General features: G+C 44.7%; 1 protein-coding gene across 1 annotated transcript in view; it reads right to left on the reverse strand.

Moving 5' to 3' along the window:
• SMYD2 (SET and MYND domain containing 2) overlaps positions 1-23,542 on the reverse strand; it is a 102,480-nt gene that overhangs the window by 73,895 nt on the left and 5,043 nt on the right. The window lies entirely within an intron of this gene.

A 23,542-nucleotide genomic window follows, 5' to 3' on the forward strand; every position in this document is an offset into this window, starting at 1 on the left:
TTTCAGGTAGGTAAAGGTTTGTGCTGACCCATTCTGGCACTGCTCCATTCTGTGGACCCATGTGTCATTTAAAGTGCTAATACAGATGCAACAATTCCGAATGGTAGCATTATAAAACAAGGTCAGCTTTCTGTGACCCTCAGAGTGCACTTTACCTGGGACGGCTCCTCCACCATGCTTTCCAGGCTCTGTTGTCCCACCTGCAGGCCCATGACTTGCATGGCGGGTGTTGTTGGGTGGAGGGGAGGGAGACCAGCGAGTGTCCATTCACTGATTCCCGAAGGAACAGGCAAGTCACATGTAAAATGTCACTTCAAGTTTCTGGTGAAGGGCCAGGGAAGAAGATAATGGAGCGCGATCTGCTCTTTAGCTTCAATGGAGGGCAGGGGAGACATCAAGGGTCTATTTACTCAGCACAAGCTCATCTTTTATACATTTTACCAATATATTACATTAAGAAAAAAAACATACCACACACACCCTAACTGAATTTACCCTTCTGCACTGTGAAAAAAAAAAAAAAAAAAGGAAAAGAAAAAAGTGAAAAGAGACACAGCTGCTGTATGTCTAAAAAAAATCCCACAATTTAGTATCAAAGACACAAAATACAGTGTTGAAAACATATTAAATAAAATCAGTGCTATCATAGTTCACTCAAATGAAAGCATATCAAATGCATATCACAATCACAAAAGAATACACCATCAAAAATTTGCTAAAAAAAAAAAAAAAATTCAACAAAATGTCCAAAGCAATACAAAGTTCAATGGAGTATTGTCTAAAATGTTTTGTTTTCAGTAATATATAGTGTATTTGTTATATTGCATTTGTGTGCCCTAAAATCAACCTAACCAATTCTGGACCGGAAGATTTTCCCCCTTAATGACCAGGCCATTTGTTGCGATTTGGCACCGCGTTACTTTAACAGACAATTGCACGGTCGTGCGACGCTGTACCCAAATTAAATTGATGTCCTTTTTTCCCCACAAATAGAGCTTTCTTTTGGCAGTATTTGATCACATGTGCGATTTTTTTTTTTTTTGCGCTATAAACAAAAAAAAAAAAAAAATAATAAATAATATTTTTACCTTCTGCTATATAAAACGAACATTCTCCTCCCCCCCCCCCCCCCCCAAAAAAAAAGAAAAAAAAAAAAAAGTAAAAATCTAATTTTTTCATCATTTTAGGCCAATTTGTATTCTGGTAAAAAAAAAAATCCCAATTTGGATTGGTTTGCGTAAAAGTTTATCACATCGACAAACTAGGGGAAAGATTTGTAATTTTGTTTATTTATTCATTTTTTTACTAGTAATGGCGGCGATCAGTGATTTTTAGCAGGACTGAAACAGTGTGGCGGACAGATTGGACTCCTAACTGACATTGACACTTTTGGGGGGACCAGTGACATTACTTCAGTAATAAGTGCTAAAAATATGCACTGTTACTGTAATAATGACACTGACAGGGAGGGGGTTAACTCAGGGGCAATCAAAAGGTTAAGTGTGAGCCTAGGGGGTGTTTTCTAACTGTGAGGGGTGAGCTTTTAATATCACAAACAGAGACCTGTGTTCCAAAATAGTGGGAACACAGGGGCTCTGTGTTGATACCAGAGAGAACAATGGTTTGCTGTGTTTACAACAGCAGACCGAAGTTCTCTCTTCACGGGGAGCAATCGCAGGTGCCTGGCGGCAATCGCAGCCCCGCGCTTGGGATTCTCCGCTGTCGAATGGGCGCACCCACAGGAGCGCTTCTGCGAACCGCCGTACAGGAACGGCAATTGGAGGGAACCTGCCGACCTGCCACTGTGTAACTGCGGCGGCTGGTCGGCAAGTGGTTAAAAGTAAAACTATAGGCAAACCCCCCCCCCCCCCATTTTGGATAGCATAAGGGAGGGTTTAAGTTAACCCAGATGGTTTTTTTTTTCCCTACCATCTGAGTCCCATTGCGGAGATTTTCCTTCACTTCCTGCCCCATAGCCAAACAAAGTGAGAGAAAATCATTGCAAATTAGGGGAATTTCTTGTGGACCCCAGGTCACCGGAAACTAGTGTACCCATTGGACGATTTCCCCTCTATTACTTTTCTGGGGACAACCCAAAAATTTGGGATTTTCTTTTACCATGGTCATTGAAAGCGAAAGTAAAAATAGAACAGATAGAGAGGGGGAATCTTCTTAATGTGGACACAAAAACCTGACAATCGTTCTAACCCTCTGCATTCTGTCAAAAACTAAAATAAAAGCTTTGCCTTTAGTTATACTTTAAGGCTCGGTTCACACTTGTGCGATGCGGGAACGCTGCGAATATGCAGCGTGATCCCGCATCCGCACATCTGGCAGTTCACACTGCCATATGCGATACGCAGGGGGGGGTCAATTAAATGTTAACGACACCCCCAGTTTGATTGCATATCGCAGTGCGATCTGACAGTTCGCACAGGATCGGATCGCACAAGTGTGAACCACTGTGCGATCCGATTCTGAGGCGGCTCAAAAAATGCCTCATGTGCGAGTTTGCTGTGGATGCGCTGCGAATTCAGCCATACAAGGTGTATGGCTGAACTCACATCCGCACAGGAGATCGCATGTAATGAAGGAGCAGTGCGCTCCGAATTACATGCGATCAGCGCATCCGCACAAGTGTGAACCGGCACTGAGTGTATGTTTTCTGAAAGTTTAAATTGTTGTGCAAATATTGCGTGACAAAAAAAAAAAAATTGGAACTACAACAATTTTCTCGAGTGTCTGCTTTCAGGTAATTTCTATCTGGACTGGGACATTGCTGTGGAGCTGGATGGCCAGGAGTTTGAGACGACCCGAGTGCAATCTGGACAGGCCGATGCTAATGTAAGTGAGCAGAACTCCAGCAAATGGCTGCACACTGAGGAGGGAGGAGGGGGCAGGGATCACAGGTGTATTCCAGAGGGAGGGAGGACAGGCTTCCCTAGAGCTTACCACAACCCTTGTGCCATGTCTGCAGTCTGAATGTCACTTCTGCCCGTTGCCTCCTCCTTCCCTCCACCAGCTGTCACCTCTGACCCAGTGTCTCCCAATGACTCGCCCATCCTCAGCTCCTCCCCCCCCCCCCCCAGCGATAACAGCCTTTTCTATTCCAACTCTCCCTGCCCACAATCCCTATTGTACCCCACCCTCACTTACCGTTCTACTGCCCTTCCTCCCTAGGCGATAGGTATCGGTATGGTACTCACTGTTTATATATATATATATATATATATATATATATATATATATATATATATATATATATATATATATATATATATATATATATATATATATATATACACACACACACACACACAGTAGTAGCGGTTTGCAATTTTTTCCCCCACGGCGTTACCCTTTAAGCTGGATGAAACGATCTCTGGCAGGGATCACAGTAGGAAAATAAGATGACAGGCAACCATCTCAATCCTCTGACAGGTCTGGAAGGTCAGTCTGCCATTTACAAAAAGTTCTAGGGAGCTTGGAAGTATATTTATTTATTTTAGGTACTTATATATCGCTGTCAATTTACGCAGCGCTTTACATATACATTGCACATTCACATCAGTCCCTGCCCTCAAGGAGCTTACAATCTAAGGTCCCTAACTCACATTCATACATACATAGTAGGGCCAATTTTTTTTTTTTTTTTTTTACAGGATCCAATTAACCTATCAGCATGTCTTTGGAGTGTGGGAGGAAACCCACGCGGGTACAGGGAAAACATACAAACTCCAGGCAGGTAGTGTCGTGGTTGGGATTCGAACCAGCGTCCCTCTTGCTGCTAGGTGAAAGTGCTGCTAACCACTATAAGCTAAGGAGAGATAATAGTGTAACTGTATCTAACATCTTAGAAGTCAGTAAGCGCTCCACAGGAACAGACTCCAGGGTAAGTGGGGAAGAAAAAACGGTTTATGAAACATGTCGTAACTGCAAATATCCCAAAAAAAAAAAAATACAATCTGGAAGGGCAAAAGCAGACTTAAGGTCAAAGAATGTACGCAGTTTACCAGCAGTAACAATGTGCTTTAGTCCCACCACCACCCTAGATGCCCAAACTTAGGAGTCTGAGATACTACAGAAAGGACAGAGTGAGTTTGCACATTAATCCAGGTAAGGGAAAAAAAAAAAAAAAAGCGGGGACCAAGGACTGTCCACTTCCACTGTGGCAATGTAAGTAAGAAGTCTGCGCATGTTAACATCCATTCTTCTACCCGCATGAACTCGGATTGGTCAGCATAAACCAAGGCAGTAAAAAAAAAAAAACCTGTTTAAGCGGCCGGCCAATACTTTAGCTAAAATTTTTGCATCCACATTTATAAGTGATATGGGCCTATATGAGGAGCAAATATCCGGATCCTTGCCAGGTTTAGGAAGGACTACCACCACTGCCTCAGCCATAGAGGGAGAACCCGCTTCTAAAGACTTCATCAACATAGTATGAAACATGGAAAGCCGCTCCTCTGCATAAGATTTAAAAACTCAGCAGGGAGGCCATAAGGCCAGGGGGATTTCCCCATTTGGAGAGAAGTCAAAGCCACTTGCAGCTCCTTCAATGTAATAGGGCTAGCCAAGCTATCTCTGTAAGAAGCGGTCAGGCATGGAAGGTCAATACCCTCCAAGTAGGCACCGGAACCCTGACTCCACGGGATTTGTATGGGTGGAGTGAGGATGACCCACCCAGGGCTTTTTCAGGCCAAGGAGCTTACCCACTGTAAGGATGCACCCCTAAATATTGGCTTCAGTATGTTCTTTGCTATAATTTAACTTAAAGCGGAGTTCCAGCCATTCACTCACCTGTCCAACGGTCCAGCGATGCGGCCGCCCGAAGCCTCGATCCTCTCCCTCGGCCCCGGCATCACTGCTGTGGGCACCCGGCTGTAACAGTTTGCGGCTTCACCCCCGGGTACCCACTGCACATGCGCGAGTCGCGCTGCGCGCCGTGATTGGCCGGCAATCTTCTGGGACCTCTGACGTGTCCCAGAAGATTGCAGGGAGGGAGGGGGGAGAGGAGAACTTCCGTTCAGGGCGCCGCGGCGCTCCGAGCGGAAGTGGGAGTGGTACCTGTCAAAACTAGGTAACCGCTCCCCCCCCAAAAAAAATGACATGCCAAATGTGGCATGTCAGGGGGTCAGGACTCCCTAAAGCGGAAGTTCCACTTTTGGGTGGAACTCCGCTTTAAGAGTGATTCTTTAAACATTGGCTTTTTAGCTGACAAGTCTTTGTGACAAGACAGAGGAATTTCCTATGTTATGATACTGAGAAGCCTGAGAAAAAAGAGAATTGTAGATAGTTTGGCAATTTGCCCAGAAAATGTTTATAGTATATAATTGTAAATACTGATAAATATGTGTGGAATATAATTGGAACCGAGTCCCGGTGTAACGTTGAAAACTCTACCTCGTGAAAATTCCCTACCCTCGTCACTTCCGATGCACCTACGTCATGGAACAGCTGAGGAGCTTACTAGTGCGCAGGCTCGGAGGGTAGGGAATTTTCACGGTAGTGTGTTATAACGTTACACCGCATCAGCTGTTGCCGCGGTTACATTAAAACATCTCCACCCCAACATGAAATCATCTCCACTCCTACCACTGTGACTTCCCTGATCTCGGCTACTAAATGTAAAAGCGGCAGCAGGTGTATGAAAATATAAATCACAGAGCCGAGATCTCCATGATTTATATTTTCATACACCCGCCGCCGCTTTTACATTTTGTAGCCAAGATCAGGGAAGTCACAGGGGTAGGAGCGGAGATGATTTCATGTTGCAGCTGAGATGTTTTAATGTAACCGCGGCAACAGCTGATGCGGTGTAACGTTACAACACACTACCGTGAAAATTCCCTACCCTCCGGAGCTTCGAGCATGCGCACTGCTAAGCTGCTCAGCTGTTCCATGACGTAGGTGCATCGGAAGTGAACAGGGTAGGGAATTTTCACGGAACACCGGTTCACACTATTGCGATGCGGGAACGCTGCAAATCTGCTGCGTGTTCCCGCATCGCATTCTCAGCACAGGCAGTTCACTGCCATATGCGAATCGTTGGGGGTGTCAATTCAAAGTTAACGACACCCCCCAAACCGATCGCATATCGCAGTGCGATCTGACAGTTCGCACATGAATTGGATCGCACTGGTGTGAATCACCATGCGATCCGATTCTGCTGCGGACCAAATAAAAAGGGTCCTGCGCGAGTTCACTGCGCTTGCGGTGCGAATTCAGCCATACAAACTGTATATCTGAATTCGCACCGCACAGACATCGCATGTAATTTTAGGAGCAATGCGCTCTGAATCACATGCGATGTCTGTCATCTCAATAGTGTGAACCGGCACAGACTTTAAGATTGTACAATAATACACAAAATGTATACTTTTAGGCCCCTTTCACACGAACGATCAGATCAGATCCGCCAGTCAGTTTTTTTATAGGCAGACCGGATCGGATCCTCCATGCATCCCTATGGGTCAGCAGATGTCAGCGGTGACATGTTCGCTGACACCACTGCCATCTGCATCCGATCCTGTCCGTCAAATCTGGAAGGTTTGAAACCCTATTTTCCATCTGTCCAGGGGATCGGATGAGAGCGGAAAGGCGGTCTACTCTCATCCGATTCCCCCATAGAGAGCAGCTGGGCTCTGACACCTCCCTCTCCGCACACAGAGCGGAGAGGGTGCAGTCACCTGCCTGCTCAGCGGGGATCAGCGGAAGTGTGTTACTTATTAACAGGGGTTATTCTGAGTGACAAACCTGAGACATGAGAGGCTGCTCATGAGTCTGGGGCATTGTGTTTGTCTGATGGTATAATTAATGAGTTCTAATGCCTGTCTTTGATTCTTCAGGCTCTAGTGCTATTTAACATTTTTATCATTACTATAAATACTATATTATACATATATTTATATAAAATATATTTCTCTCTCATTATCTCTGTGTCACTATTACCACTCGCAGTTGTTTGTGGCCAGTATTCACATCAAGCGACAATTGCTGCCACTGAGGGGCAGTCTATCAGCTGGATATTGTACACTAGGATATACAGTATCTCACAAAACTGAGTACACCCCTCACATTTTTGTAAATATATTATATCCTTTCATGTGGCAACATTAAGAAAATGACACTTTGTTACAATGTAAAGTAGTGAGTGTACAGCTTATAACAGTGTAAATTTGCTGTTACCTCAACATAACTCAACACACAGCCATTAATGTCTAAACCGCTGGCAACAAAAGTGAGTACACCCCTAAGTGAACATGGCCAAATTGGGCCCAATTAGCAATTTTCCCTCCCCGGTGTCATGTGACTAGTTAGTGTTACTAGGTCTCAGGTGTGAATGGGGAGCAGGTGTGTTAAATTTGGTGTTATTCTCACCCTTTCATACTGGTCACTGGAAGTTCAACTTGGCACCTCAAGGCAAAGAACTCTGAGGATCTAAAAAAAACTAAATTGTTGCTCTACATAAAGATGGCCTAGGCTATAAGAAGTTTGCCAAGACCCTGGAATTGAGCTGCAGCACGGTGGCCAAGACCATACAGCAGTTTAACAGGACAGGTTCCACTCAGAATAGGCCTCACCTTGGTCAACAAAATATGTTGAGTGCAGGTGCTCAGCGTCACATCCAGAGGTGGTCTTTCTGGGAAATAGATTTAGGAGTGCTGCCAGCATTGCTGCAGAGGTTGAAGGGGTGAGGGGGTCAGCCTGTCAGTGATCAGACCATGCACCGCACACTGCTTTAAATTGGTCTGCATGGTTGACGTCCCAGAAGGAAGCCTCTTCTAAAGATGATGCACAAGAAAGCCCGCAAATAGTTTTCTGAAGACAAGCAGACTAAGGACATGAATGACTGGAACCATGTCCTGTGGTCTGATGAGACCAAGATAAACTTATTTGGTTCAGATGGTGTCAAGCGTGTGTGTCGGCATACAGGTGGAGAGTACAAAGACAAATAGGTCTTGCCTTACAGTCAAGCATGGTGGTGGGAGTGTTATGGTCTGGGGCTGCATGAGTGCTGCCGTCACTGGGGAGCTACAGTTCATTGAGGGGAACCATGAATGCCAACATGTAATGTGACATACTGAAGCAGAGCATGATCCCCCTTCTTTCAGAGACTGGGCCGCAGGGCAGTATTCCAACATGTTAATGACCCCAAAACACACCTCCAAGACGACCACTGCCTTGCTAAAGAAGCTGAGGGTAAAGGTGATGGACTGGCCAAGCATGTCTCCAGACCTAAACCCTATTGAGCATATGTGAGGCATCCTCAAACGGAAGGTGGAGGAACGCAAGGTCTCTAACATCCACCAGCTCCGTGATGTTGTCATGGAGGAGTGGAAGAGGATTCCAGTGGAAACCTGTGAAGCTTTGGTGAACTCCATGTCCAAAAGGGTTAAAGCAGTGCTGGAAAATAATGGTGGCCCCACAAAATATTGACACTTTGGGCCCAATTTGGACACTTCCACTTAGGGGTGTACTCATTTTTGTTGCCAGCGGTTTACACATTAATGGCGCGTGTTGAATTATTTTGAGGGGGGACAGCAAATTTATACAAGCTGTACACTCACTACTTAACACTGAAGAAATTACACTTTGCTACAATGTAGTCACATGAAAAGATATAATAAAATATTTTCAAAAATGTGAGGGGTGTACTCACTTGTGAGATACTGTATATACCCCAACTTGTTGACCCACATTCCTGACTTTTGCGCCTTGTGGGGCAAGGTAATGTGGGCGGTGTAGACCGGCTACATAACATTCTGGGAATTGATGGTGGGTCTGTGGCAGTTTTGGCTCTGAAGAAAAGGGCTCTCTCTCGAAACGTGTCAACCAGGTAATTGCGGACACCATCCAGCAGCATAGAAGTGTCCTGGAGGCGATTGGTCCCTATTTCCTACGCGTGTGTGTATATATATATATATATATATATATATATATAAATATCTTACGTTTGTGAGTAGAATGTATGCGCAAGGTTGATGCACCCTTCTCTTGTGGGGTGTTTTTTTTTTTTCAGTGTAATTGGATACCCTTGGTCCTGAGGGGGCAGCAAGACCGCTAGTTTTGTGCAAAAAGACGATTCAGATCACTCACCTTCTCGCATACCACTTGAGTGCAGGAGAGATACTGTTTTTGGAATATCCTTTATGGGTACAGGTGGGTCCTGACCGGCATCCTTTATGGGCACAGGTGGGCATCACTGATGGGGCGCTGATGTACATCACTGATGAGTCTGCACTAATTATCAGCGCAGACCCCCCCCAGGAGAGCCACTGATAGGCTCTCCTCTACCCACACCTTGTCAGCGAGAATGAAGGAAAGCCGGTATACTGCACTTCCTGGGTACCATGTGATCAGCAGTGATTGGACACAGCTGAACACGTGGTAAAGAGCCCAAGTCATAGGCTCTTTACCTAGATTGGAGATGTGGCTTATCCTGCTGGATGACATGCCTAGTCAGGATAATACAACCCACCCATCGGCTGTCATTCTGCATACGGCGGGCGGGAAGTGGTTAATGATGACAAGCAATGGGTGGACATTTTTCTACTGGTTTAACGTTGTAAACATTACCTGGTCATATCCTGATAATATATTGTATTTAAGATACTTAACGAGGAAATAAAGACTAGTAGTGTATCATCCTGTGTCCGTGTTTTGACTTGGACCTTATGTGTGTGTCTGGGCGTGTGGAATGGAGAGTGCCAGCATAGGTTAGTATATGGAAGGAATACATTCCTTAGACAGATGGGTACCATTAATTACAAATATGGGATAACATTTTAGTTAGTATAGGGGTAATATATAGGGAGTACATATTTAGGATAGAAAGGTACTATTAACTTGTTATATGATAGTTGTCGTTACCTTTCAAAATAGTGTCAGAAGTGAGATTCAAACCCAATCAGATGGGTCTATTGAAAATCTCAGGGTGATACTGTTTAAGGAATTAAAAAACCAGTGACTTAACCCAAGATACTTCATGCCAACATTGTACAATTAGTTATTATGGACTGCCTAGGGACATGAATTCAGGAGGGGGAAGGAGAGGCAGAAGTGGGACCCGGACCACCGCATGTACACAAGAAACAATAACCAGCACCACATGGACACCACCACTACTCCGCCTGTTAAAAAACAGAAAACAAGTTAAAAAAAAAAAAAATTATATATTCGTGATCGACCGATATTTTTTTTTTTTTTTTTATTGCCGATACCGATATTTTGGTCATCACGTATCGGTCAATATCTGCCGATAGTTTCAGACATTTAATAAAAAAAAAAAATTAACATAGGTACTCTTGTGGAAGGATTTGGGGGTCTAAAAGACCCCCAAACCCCTCCTCTGCACTTAAAAGCATGCAAAATGCCAAGTTTGGCTGTTTTGAATGCGGTCATTTTTTTTTAATTTGGCGCCGAGTACCCGGAAGTGATGTCATGACATCACTTCCGGGTTTTTACATGGAGACCGGATCAGAGCCGAATGCTGCTTTGATCGGGTCTTCGGCGGCCGTTCAGGCTGGTTGCCTGGGTCCTCCTGGTGAGATGGGAGACCCGGGCGAAACGCAGGAGGCGGGGGGGGAATGTCCTCTCCCGCTCCCTGTAATGACAGCCGAGCGGCTTCTCAGCCGCATCGGCTGTCATTACAAGACAGCCAACCTTCGGCTATGGACGCCGGTACCGGGGGGATGCCTCTAGCTGCAGGCATCACTCCGGTACAGCACTTTCCCGAAATATCTGCAATATCGGTAAGCTCAGGGGCCGTTTCAGATATATTGGGGAAAGTGCTGATCGCCCCGCAATATATTGGCTTTGCCGATAATCGGTCGATCCCTAATAAATTATATAAATATAAAACCCAAAAAGATCCCCCGCCCCCCCCACCAAACCCCCAAATCTGAGGAGGTCTCAGATCTAAACCATAACAAAAAGGAAAAACCAACTAGGGGGCACAGTGTGCAAAAAGCATAAACAGTATAAAAAAAAAAAAAAAAAAAAAATCAAATACACATTCAACTATCCAGGAGTCCAGGGATAAGTGTAGGTGCGGTCACCCAGCAGCGGGGGCAAAAAAAAAAAAAAAAAAAAAAAAATGTAATATTGACCCCAAGGAGAGGCAGGCACAAAAAGGTAAAACAGCAATACGACCCATCAAAAATGTTCAGGCGATGATAAAGAAGAAGTCTAGGTAAGGTAACTTATAGGAAGTCATACCGGCCCAGTTACAAAAATCCACCAGAACAAAGCAAAAGCAAATATACTGGCCCAGGTTACATTAGCAAACAACAGGCCACAGTGGGTGGACATTCCAGGATACAGGAGCAACAAGGGCCTAAATCCATATCTATAGGAGCAGTTCCAGAGGTCAGACCAGGAAAGTAGGCACAACACTAGGTTAGTAGTTGCAGTGGAGGCTCAGGTTAGAGGTGACCTATAGTGTCCAACCAGGCAGAGGAGTCTTCAAGTGATGTAAAGAACCAGACAGTCTTACCATCTTCAACCTTGAGCCTGGCCAGGAAGAGCATACTAGAGGCCTTTCACCCGAAGCCTGGCTTGGACTGAGTCGAAGGACGTGCGTTGACGTTGGGTTACCACTAAGTAATCTGGAAATATCAATAATTTAGCGTTTTTCACAAACACTCATCTAGGGCCCTGTCTTCCCTCAGAACTAAATCCCAATCCCGGAAGTGAAAGAGGTTAAAGGTTAGAGGGGGCTCCCCTGGTAGCTGGTATATGATGCGCCTCGTCAACTGAAGAATGGCGAAAAGCAGGCATTAAGAAATAACTTTGTCAATAGTTGTTTAGTAAAGGCAGTAGGGCAGTAGACCTTCAGTGTCCTCAGAGACCCAGGATCCGGTTGTTTTGCCTACTGTGGTTCTCCACATCTTCAGCCAAGGCCTCCAGGTATTTCCCTTTAAAATTTACAGTGTGAAGGTCTCCATTATGGTCCTGCAGAGTATCTTCAGCATTAGAGACCCGTTGCTTCACCTCAGTTTCGTGGCCACTGGAGGAATCCAGATCCTTTCAAATAAATTCAATATTAGTTTGTATATGGTTGATTTTTTCAGTCAGGGCAGACTGGCATGTAGTGGTGGCTTGCGTGACTGCAGCAAGATCCACCTCCGTGGTGGGAGAAATGTTCCAACTCCTCTGTGTAGCCATATGAATGGTAATGGCGCCGGAGTCAGAGTCTCCCATCAAATCTGCGGAGTCAGCCGTACTGCAAGAAAGAGACTGATTTCCCCCTAGTAATGTCCTGGAGGCAGCGTGAAGGCAGGGGAGTCAAAGAGCCACACCCAATAAACAGCAGGATAAAAATCTGGTCTCAGGGAGCCCCATTACAGAGCATCTTCTCAAAGCGCCATCTTGGACATGCCTCTCCTGCTTTACACATATTAACATGTGTAAATACGGGCCAGATCAAGCTTTTTTTTTTTTTTTTTTAATGTTTTTTTCCTGCTAGCATCTGGCAGAAAGATCCAGCGCAAGACCCCGTTCACACTGGGGCGACCTGGTCGCCTGACAGGTCGCCGTAGGTCACTCGCCATAGAGAAGCTATGGACCCGTTCTAATAGGAGCGACACAAGTCGCTCCGACTTAGAAAAAGGGTCCGGAGCTTCTTTGGGGCGACCCGGAGTGACCTGCATAGACTTCAATGTCATGAAGTCCGTGCCGGCCCCTCCGAGGTCGCGGTGCGAGCAGCGCACCGACCTATGAGGTCGCCCAAGCAAGTCGGATCGCCCCAGTGTGAACGGGGCCAAAGGGATTATTTTAATACACTTGTTTACAAACAGCCAAATACACAAGTCAAAATTTTAATTTGAATATTTGAGATATATTTAGGGAGTCTGGTTTTCTAAGCCAGATATTTCTGTACTGCACCTGTTTAGCCCAGTTCCTTTTGTTTGTACCTTGGTGTTCCTAGAAAGCATCTGCTTGTGGCAATAGCACACCCCCTTGGGGCAAGTTTATAGTACCATCTAATATTATAAAGCCATTTTTTCCCTCCACACTGCAGGGCACACACAAACCAAAATAAATAATATATATTGCACAGAGTATCAGTTGGTCCTTCTTCCCAAAAAAAGGGCCTTAAAACCTGAACCCTGGGGTACAAGATTCCAGACAGGGGCAGAGTACTCTTGGACCACTGGGCAAAAGAAGGCAGACCCTTTTCCTCAGGGACTTGTTGAGGCAAGGGCTTCCCTGAAAGGAGACTATGGGTAGAGGGGGAAACCAAATGCCAACCCCCCCCCCCCCCGACTTTTATAGCAGGGCTCTAGAACCTTTTCATTATTCGGGGTGAGGGAGTGCCTGTATAGTACATAAATAGTAATCGCTTTGGCTGCAAGACAAAGGTTGGTACATGTGTTCTTTCAGTCCTGGCTATAAACACAGTGGGCTTCCCATACCCCCAAGGTATCTTCCAATGGCCAGCAAAGGTAGCCTGTCCCTACAGGGAGGCCTAAGCACCAGGAGCTCCCCAGATGGTGCCATCACTAGGAAAATCTTAATTTTGGAGCGGGGTTTTAGCACCAACTGCGATGATAAATATGGGCAGCAAAATAAATGCTGCATATGTAAACATTAAAAAATGGTTTAGTTTTTGATAAATATGTGGACATGATGTATTTTTGCTGCTAGTATTGCTGTGACAGCACGCGTTTGCCATGATAATGAAGAATTCTGTTGAAGTTTTAGGGTTAGTGGGCTATCTTGTGGTTAAAATATATGCCACCCTAACAAATGTCTCTGATATCCCTTTCAGTATACCCACCAATTCCCAAGCACTAATATTCTAAGGAATATGGTACCCTGAAGAATGGCTCCATAAATAGACCAGTGTACAATAATTAGCCTGGTGAGGATAGACGGAGACGTTTACATGAATTGGATTAGCACTTAGAAGAGCTAATGTGCCATGCAGATAATTGTTGTAGGGCTAACAAATCACTCACTGGGGCGGGTTATAAAAAGACGCTATGACATGTGGGCCATGACTCTGTAGTTAAGTGACAACAGGTGTCCACCCTAAATAAGTCAACTGCTTTCCAGGGTGTGAACAGCTGAAACAGCTTTCACTAGAAAGAAAATGATTGAATAAAATATTATTTTGGGAACATCACACCATATCACCAGTCGGTTGGTTAATTGTTTACCAGGAACATATATAGCTTCCCTATGTATCTGACTGATCAGTGTGCTCGAGGTTTACTCTATAATGTAGGTTCTTAAAGCGACACTAAATTTGGGTTTAAAACTAAGATAATTCTGTTTAAGTATGTATTCTTAACCACTTCAGCCCCGCCCACCGTACATTTAAAACGTCGCTCGCTCAGTCGCCTGTGGGGGGGGCGAGCGCCTGCCGGCACTCTCCCGCCCCCGCTCGTTCCCTTTTTGGAAATTTCATATAAAAAAATAAATAAAATAAAATGAAAAATGTTTTTTTTTTTTTCCAAAATTGTCGCTCTTTTTTTGTTTATAGTGCAAAAAGTTGGGGGGGGGGGGGGCAGCTACTTATCATACCAGGAACAGGGTGGGCACCACTCTGAACAGGACACCACTCCACTTGTAACGTGGGTGCTGTCGGCCAGGAGGAAACGCTGCGACTCAGGCCAAAGCCAGTACGTATGCGTCCTCAGGAGACGTTTAACTCGCAGGCAAGCCCCTGTCCGGTGGGGCTATTTCGAGGCTGACCTAGCGCGGAGCTGCCGTCTGCCCGCACTCACTGGTCTGGACTGGGGGGACCTTAAAGATCTATTTTATCCAGTTCGCTGCCCAGTCCGGCACTTGTAGTTCTCACAGGAACAATATAATAAAAAAAAAGAAGGAACTAGGTCCTTACTCCTGACAAGGCAGATAAAAAAAACAAAGTGTCTATAGTTGAGAGTGGGTGTATACCCCCTGGGACTGCCTATAGGCGTAGTTAAAGCGGAGTTCCGGGCACAAAATCGACCTAATCGATTTTGTGGCCATCCGCTTGCTCTTCTTCACCTGAAAAGGAATTGGATAGTTAGGATTATTTTTTTTTTTTACTCACCTTGTAATTGTAGAAAGAAATACTCACCTATTTTCCACTTCCTCCCTCTGTGGCCGCGGCCCTTCCGGTTTGCAATGATTCCTGGGAGCTGAACGTCATCGCTCCCAGGAATCAATGCGACGGCACCGGCCCCGCTCGTCACTTCCGTGTGCTGGCTTCAGCTGCCCACAACAGAGATGGCAACGCTGTAGAAGAAATTTTATAAGTGAGTATTTCTTCTTGCAGGTAAAGTGCGAACCGGGACAGATCAGAGGCTAGCCATTGTGGAATGTACTAGCCCTGACTGTCCCGGGGGTATGTTCATTGAAAAAATGTTTTTGTGCCCGAACTCCGCTTTAAGCTTTTTCCTGCCTAGTGTCCTACTCCTGTAGGGGGCAGTATAACCCAATGGTTAAGAAGAATCAGGAGCGGTGTCTGTCAATGAACGAAAGAGAAACATAGGATATATATATATATATATATATATATATATATATATATATATATATATATATACACACATACATATACACACACACACACACACTATTTTTTTTTTTTATATTACACAATCATAAAAATTGCCCACAAAAAAAAAAAAAAAAAAAAAAAAAAAAAAAAAAAAAAACTTAAAAATACGTGTACTAAATCTTGAGCTGCTACAATGAATCCTGTCAAGTCCTCGTGATACAAAATGTGACACGTAAGAAATTTAGCCCTTTCCTATACAAGCGGAAGGCAAATTAGAGCTCCCCACCTGCATGCTCTCTGCTGATCTCCTGGCAACATTTTTCCCAGGGTACAGCACATTGTGGCTCATGTGCGTGATCTCAACCTCAACTGTGACATCACCAGGCTCCGCCCCCAATGCATGTGGTCTGTCTAGACTTTAGGAGGAATCTCCACTACTTTATTTCTTGACAAGATTATTTTTCTTTTAATAGTTTGTACCTTATATTTGTTAAAGTATAATATTTAGCGAGTTAGCATATGCACTTTATATCACTAGTGGGCAATACAGGGCTATAAATGCTGTAATTTTTGCTGGTCACCTTTCTATCTATTTATACACACACACACACACACGAGCTACACGATTCTGGATAAAATGAGAATCACAATTTTTTTGCTTAGAATAAAGATCACGATTCTCTCACAATTCTCGGTGTAACATCTTTTACATTATACAAAAAAAAAAAAAAAAGTAATTTTCTAGCAAAATATAGGGTCCTTTCACACGCCATGGTCCATTTTTTCATCCGCTCAGGCACTTATTTTAAAAACGGACACGGATGACACTTTGGTAGTGTCCGTTCCGTATGTCCGTTTATCATCCCATCCATTAACGGATGATAAACGGACATAAAGTAGGTCTATGTCGCATAGTCACTGGAGGGCGGGCCAGCTGGATGAACGTGATGACGCGGAAGGGGGCAGTAACTGTTCTGGTTACCGCACCCCCCCGCCATCACATTCATGCGACCGGCCCGCCCTCCAGTGACTATGCGCTTCCGCTGCGTGATTGGTTGTAATCTCCCGGCTGCTGCTGGCCGGTCAGTCTCAGGGCAAACCGTGGCCGGCCCTCCCCACTGCCCGATTAGTGCATCTCCTCGGCTGCGGCTGGCCAGTGACAGTAAGGCAAACCGCGGACCCTGAAGGACAGACGCTTACACCAAATTAAATATGTGTAATAAAATAATTAAGCAATAAAATAAATAAACATCCGCTCCCCGCTCCTTCACAGTGGCGAGTTCCATGACTTTTCCAAAACCTAGTGGGGTTTACAAAGTTTCCATGACCGTACGAACCCTGTTTATATATAATATATATATATATATATATATATATATATATATATATATATATATATATATATATATATATATTTTTTTTTTTATTTTTTTTTTTTGAGAATGTCATATAGCAGAATGTGAATAATATTGTTTTTTTTCTTCAAAATTGGTTGCTCTTTTTTTGTTCATAGCGCAAAAAAAAAAAAAAAAAAAAAAAAACGCACAGGTGATCAAATAACACCAAAAGAAAGCTCCATTTGTGGGGAAAAAAGGACATCAATTTTATTTGTGTACAGCGTCGCACGACCGTGCAATGGTCCATTAAAGTAACGCAATGCTGAATCACAAAATAGGGCCTGGTCATTAAGGGGGCAATTCCTTTCGGTCTTAAAAGTGGTTAAAACCCATACTGAGAAGAAGTACTCAATACATAGGAGAGCTTTGCATTCTGTCACATCAAGATGAATATGAATAGCAGTGCTTCGCTTTGCAGACCAGTTTATTTTTACTGCTACCCGGCCTGGAGAACTTCTAACAGCTGCATCAGTTGTAACCGAGAAGACATTGGATGCACCTCACAGGGTCTTGTGGTAGTACATAGGACATTGTTTTGCACACCGCATTGTTCTAAAATGGACTGCATCTGGTGTGAACAGGGAGGCTGGGTTCTTACTAGGGATCGACGGATTATCGGCAATTCCACCGATATGCACTTTCCCCGATAAATCGGAATCGGCCCCTGGAGGTTACCGATATTCCAGGAAAGTGCTTATACCGGAGTGATGACTGAAGCTAGAGGCATCACCCCGGTACCGGCATCCATATTTGACGGTCGGCTGTCTTGTAATGGACAACCGATGTGGGTATCCTAACTCCGTGGCCGCCAAAGAGAAGATCCAATCAAAGCCGCATTCGGCTCCGATTGGGTCTTCATGTAAAAAACTCGGAAGTGATGTCATGACATAACGACCCCCAGATCCCTCCACAACTGTACCTGTGAAAAAAAGAAATGTATATATATTTTTTTTAAATGTCCGAAAATATCGGACAATACCAATATCCGATTACCAAAATATCGGTACTAAAACAATATCGGTCGATCACTAGTTCACACTATTGCGATTCTGGAATCAATGCGGTTCCAGTATGGGCACAAAATGCAGCACTTAATCTTTTAGGCCCAAGCCACAGTCATGAGGTGCAGGCAGACTGGTATGGATGGCACAGATCTGATGCACAAATGCGGCACTTACTCTTGGAGAAAGAACAGTAATGGGTGCTCCTGCTTGCCGGAATAAAGCAGTTCAGGCAGTCATGAAGGTGCAGCTGGACACTGATATGGATGGCACAGTTAAATGCACAAAATGCGGCGCTTACTACTCTTAGGCCGAACCTACAGCCCACAAACAGGCAGAAAAGAGATAACAGAAAGGCGCCACTCAGGATTGGAAGCTTAATAATTTTATTGACATTTATTTTTTTTACATTCAGCGTATAGCACTGGTACGGGTAGGTGTCCTTCCGGGTCCGCAGTTTGCCCTTACTGTCAGTCACTGGCGTGATGACGCGGGGGTAACCGAAACGGTTACCGCCCCCTTCCGCGTCATCATCACGTTCATGCGGCCGGCCCACCCTCCAGTGACGCTTCCGCTGCCTGATTGGTTTGTAATCTCCCGGCTGTTACTGCTGCTGCTGGCCAGTCACAGTGTCTCCAGGCAAACCGCGGCCGGCCCTCCCCGCTGCCTGATTGGTTCATCTCCTCGGCTGCTGCTGGCCAATGACAGCACGCGCATACCGTGGACACAGAAGGACACTAATACAGCGAAATGCAAATACAGTATGTGGCAATATAATTATCATAAAATAATTAAGCATCTGCTCCCCGCCGCTCCCCCACAGTAATTCCATGACTTTTCCAAAACCTAGTGTGTTATCTATGTTACCTAATTTTCCATGACTTTCCCAGGCCTGGAAAGTGTCATCTAAAAATTCCAAAACTTTTCCAGGATTTCCAGGACCGTACGAACCCTGTAGTAGAAAATCGTACGATTTTCGGCAAGTGTGTACATAACTTTCAGCAGCCGATACCGACATTTTCAACGAAAAAAAAAACGGAGGAACAAACACCAAAATTTTTATCATCCGTCCCCAGACGACCAATTTTCGTTTAAGGTGTATGCAGTACGTCCGTGAAAAATCGGATACGAAAGACCGCGCACGATCTGAAGTTGCTGACAACCAGGAAGTCTAGGAACAAATGTCCCCAAAAAAAAAAAAAAAAAAAAAAAAAAGACGAGAAATTTCGTGAACATTTATGCACTGTCAACTAAAAACGGTTATGAAGGCTGAGCAAGAGAGAAAAATCGTAGGATATTTTGTCTGATTTCCGTCAAGTGTGTATGGGCTTTAAAGAGGTTGTAAACTTGTTTAAAAAATTTTTTTTTTTTTTTACAACCTGCAGGAGAAAGACATAATGAGCTAGTATGCATCGCATACTAGCTCATTATGAAATACTTACCTTAGAACGAGCCCCCGCCGTGCCGCTCTCTTACCTGTATGACGGGCGACATGACATGTCGCCCGTCTTCCGGGATCGCGGCATCCGGCCATCTGATTGGCCGGAGCCGCGGTGACGTCACTCCCGCGCACGCGCGCGGGAGCCGACGGTCACGGCACGGGGCTCTGAAGGAACGGCACGATCAGCCGTTCCTTCAGAGCGCATGCGCCAGTGACGTCACTGGCTCCATTAAAGGTAAATATCTCCTAAACGGTGCAAGTTTAGGAGATATTTACAGTACCTATAGGTAAGCCTTATCATAGGCTTACCTATAGGTACAACTTCCTGAGGAGGGTTTACTTCCTCTTTAAGTAACAAGTCAACTGAAAGTCAACTATTGGCATTGGACGGCATGATGAATAGTTAGATTTCAAAGAGAAATCTCCTTTTTTTGGTAAAGATTTGATCTCACTTTTTGATGAGTCTCTAGGACAGGAAGCGAAGATAAAAAAGAAAAAAAAAAAAAAAGTCACCAATAGTACACAGACCAAGAACAAAAAACGCTTTAACCACTTGCCAACCAGGCTTTTTCTGAGGCACTTTGTTTAACCACTTAAGCCCCGGAGGATTTGGCTGCTAAACGACCAGGGGGTATTTTGCGATTCGGCACTGCGTGACTTTAACGGACAATTGCGCGGTCGTGCGACGCTGTACCTAAACAAATTTGACGTATTTTTTTTCCCACAAACAGAGCTTTCTTTTGGTGGTATTTGATCACCTGTGCGCTTTTTACGCTATAAACAAAAAAAAGAGCGTAAATTTTGCAAAAATAACAATATTTTTCACATTTTTTTTTATATGAAATTCCCCAAAAAAAAAAAAAAAAAAATGTAAAAATCAAAATGTTTTAACATTTTCGGCCAATTTGTTTTATGCTACATATGTTTGGTAAAAAAAAAAAAAAAAAAACGCAAAAAGCGTATTTTTATTGGTTTGCGCAAAAGTTATCACGTTTACTAACAAAGGGAAAGATTTTTGTCATTTTTGTTGTTTTTTTTTTTTAACGCGTAATGGCGGCGATCTGCGTTTTTTTTTGCGGTACTGCGACATTGTGGCAGACAGATCGGACCCTTGACTGACATTTTTGACACTTTTGGGGTTACCAGTGACATTTCTACAGTAATCAGTGCTATACATATGCACTGTTACTGTAAAAATACACTGGTAGTGAAGGGGTTAACTTTATTTGAGAGAGAGGGGCTGTGTGTGTCCCTAGGGGCGTGATTCTTACTGTGATTGGCTGTGGCTTGAGTTGTAAGGACACTGATCAACGGTTCTACATAGTAGAACCGTGTGATTAGTGTTTTTACACCAAGGAGAATGACAGGCAGCTTGTTTACACAAGCTGCCTGACTTTCTCCCTCTCCCCCGCCGATCGCAGAGTGACCGACGGACATCGCTCCCCAGACCCTCCCAGGCTAGTGACGTTAATTAACGTCACTCTGCCTGGCCGGGGCTGACCGCCGCAGTAAATTTACTTGTGGCGGTCGGCAAGCGGTTAAAAGTCTAAGGGCCCTTTCACACAGGCCCTCCTATTTTTTTGCGGATGATTTGCGGACATAATGTAAGTCAATGGCATTGCGGATATCAGCGGAATACCATCCGCTGACATCCAATTTTCTTCCTTTCAGTTCTGTTCTGTTTTTTGGAACGGAACAGAACCCTATTTTTCACATGGGAGCGGATTGTATTTTGATCCGCTCCGGCACTTTTTTTTTTTTTTTTTTAACGGAGGGTACCAGTGACATTTCTATAGTAATCAGTGCTATAAATATGCACTATTACTGTAAAAATGACACTGGCAGGGAAGGGGTTAATTTTATTGGAGAGGGAGGGGTTAATGTATGCCTGGTGCTTACTAACGTGTGTGGGGGGGGGGGGAGGTGACTGAGTGACACAGGGACAGATCGCATGTTCAGCTATGCTGAACCCTGCAATCTGACCCTGCCTGTCACTTAGGAGATCCGTCCGCTCTGTTTACACAAGCAGGCGGATCTCCACACTAAATTCCCCGACGATCGGGGAAGAGCAGCGGCGATCACCGCTGCTCCTCCCCTGGCCCGACTCCCGCTGCGACTGAATGCAGCGGGAGCGAGCCTCCGGCGGTGCGCGCGGCCGAGAAAGGGGAATGTCAGGCGACGTAGGTCTACGTCGCCAGACGTTATCGAGCCACTTTGCCGCAGTAGTGCTCTAGTGAGCAGACGTCAAGTGGCTAAAGAAGCTGACTGTTCACAGAGTGCTGTATCCAAGCATATTAATGGAAGGTTGAGTGGAAGGAAAAAGTGTGGTAGAAAAAAAAAAAAAAAAAAGAAAAAAAGAAGGTGCACAAGCAACAGGGCTAACCACAGCCTTGGGAAGATTGTGAAGCAAAGGCCATTCAAGAATTTTGGGAGAGATTTACAAGGAGTGGACTACAGCTGGTGTCAGTGCTTCAAGGGCCACCACACACAGACGTATCCAGGACATGGGCTACAACTGCCGCATTCCTTGTGTCAAGCCACTCCTGAAGCAAAGACATCAGAAGCATCTTACCTGGGCTAAGGGAAAAAAAAAAAAAAAAAAAAAGGGACTTGACTGTCACTGGTCCAAAGTCCTCTTTTCGGATCAAAATTCATTTTGCATTTCATTTGGAAATCAAAGTCCCAGAGTCTGGAGGAAGAGTGGAGAGACACAGAATTAAAGTTGCATGAGGTCCAATGCGAGGTTTCCAAAGTCGATTGTTTGGGGAGCCATGTCATCTGCTGGTGTTGGTCCACTGGATTTTATCAAGGCCAAAGTCAGGATAGCCCTCTACCAGGAAATTCTAGAGCACTTCATGCTTACAATGCGGACCAGCTTTATGGAGATGCCGATTTCATTGTCCAGCAGGACTTGACACCCGCTCACACTGCCAAAAACACCAATACCTGGTTTAAGGATTATGGCATCACTGTGCTTGATAGGTCAGGGGAGTTTGCTGGCCAAAATCCCATAGAGTATCTGTGGGGTATTGTCAAGAGGAAGAGGAGAGACACCAAACCCAACAAAGCAGACAACCTCAAGGGCAAAAATCAAAGCCACCTGGGCTTCCATAACACCTCAGCAGTGCCAGGCTGATCACCTCCATGCCACTCCGCAGTGATGCAATAATTCATGCAAAAGGAGCCCGACCAAGTATTGAGTGCATACTATACTGTACATGGACATACTTTTCAGTAAGTCAACATTTCTGTATTAAAAATCCTTTGCCTTATGCAATAGTCTAGTTTTCTGAGATTTTTTTTTTTTTTTTTTTTTTTACTAGCTGTAAGGCATAATAATCAAAATTAATAGAAAGAAATACCTGAAATATATCACTGTGTGTAATGGATCTATATAAAAATATAGTAGAGTTTCACTTTTTGATGATATTCTAATTTTTGAGACACGCCTGTATTTATTGAATAAACAACATTACCCACTTCTCAGTGAACTTCATTATTTCGGTAGGGCTGTGTAGATCCCAGGACTGTAAGGGCCCTTTCACACACGGAGTCTGTCAGGCGGACTCCGTTTTTCTCAGCGGGGGGGATCGATCCGCAGATCCCCCGCCGAGCAAGAGGATGACAGCTGTGTCTCTGCGCTGTGTGCGGAGACAGCTGTCAGGTCCCCATGCATCTCTATGGGGGAATCGAAAGGGAACGGACCGTCTGTCTGTTCTCATCCGATCCGATCGACAGATGGAAAATAGGGTTTCCATCCGTCCAGATTTGACGGATCGGATGTCAGTGGACATGTCTCCGCTGACATCTGATGCCCCATAGAGATGCATGGGGTGACCGTTCAGATTCGCCAAAAAAACCCGACAGGCGGATCTGAACAGTCCACCTGTGTGAAAGGGGCCTAAATCAGCTACCAGCTATGTATTTTTAAGCTGCATTTAGCAGATTGCCTGGCATTCAGTGTAGTATGTCTGTCCTTACTTTGGCAACCAGACCCATTCTTCCTTTTATATACACTGGAATCTTGAAAGAACTGCAGTGGTTACTAGTAGATACCCTTACACATTTTGCTGCAGGAGGGCCCTTGTTATCCCCAGGTACCCAAACTGATTCCCAGAGTTACAAGAATTCCTCCAGAATGACAGCTGAAGCATTAGCTAAGAAATGCCCGGCCTGATCTGTCAGCTTTTCAGGATGCCAGCAGAAG

The sequence above is a fragment of the Pelophylax lessonae genome (genome assembly GCF_965119305.1).
Source record: "Pelophylax lessonae genome assembly, chromosome: 3".
NCBI classification, from domain to species: domain Eukaryota; kingdom Metazoa; phylum Chordata; class Amphibia; order Anura; family Ranidae; genus Pelophylax; species Pelophylax lessonae.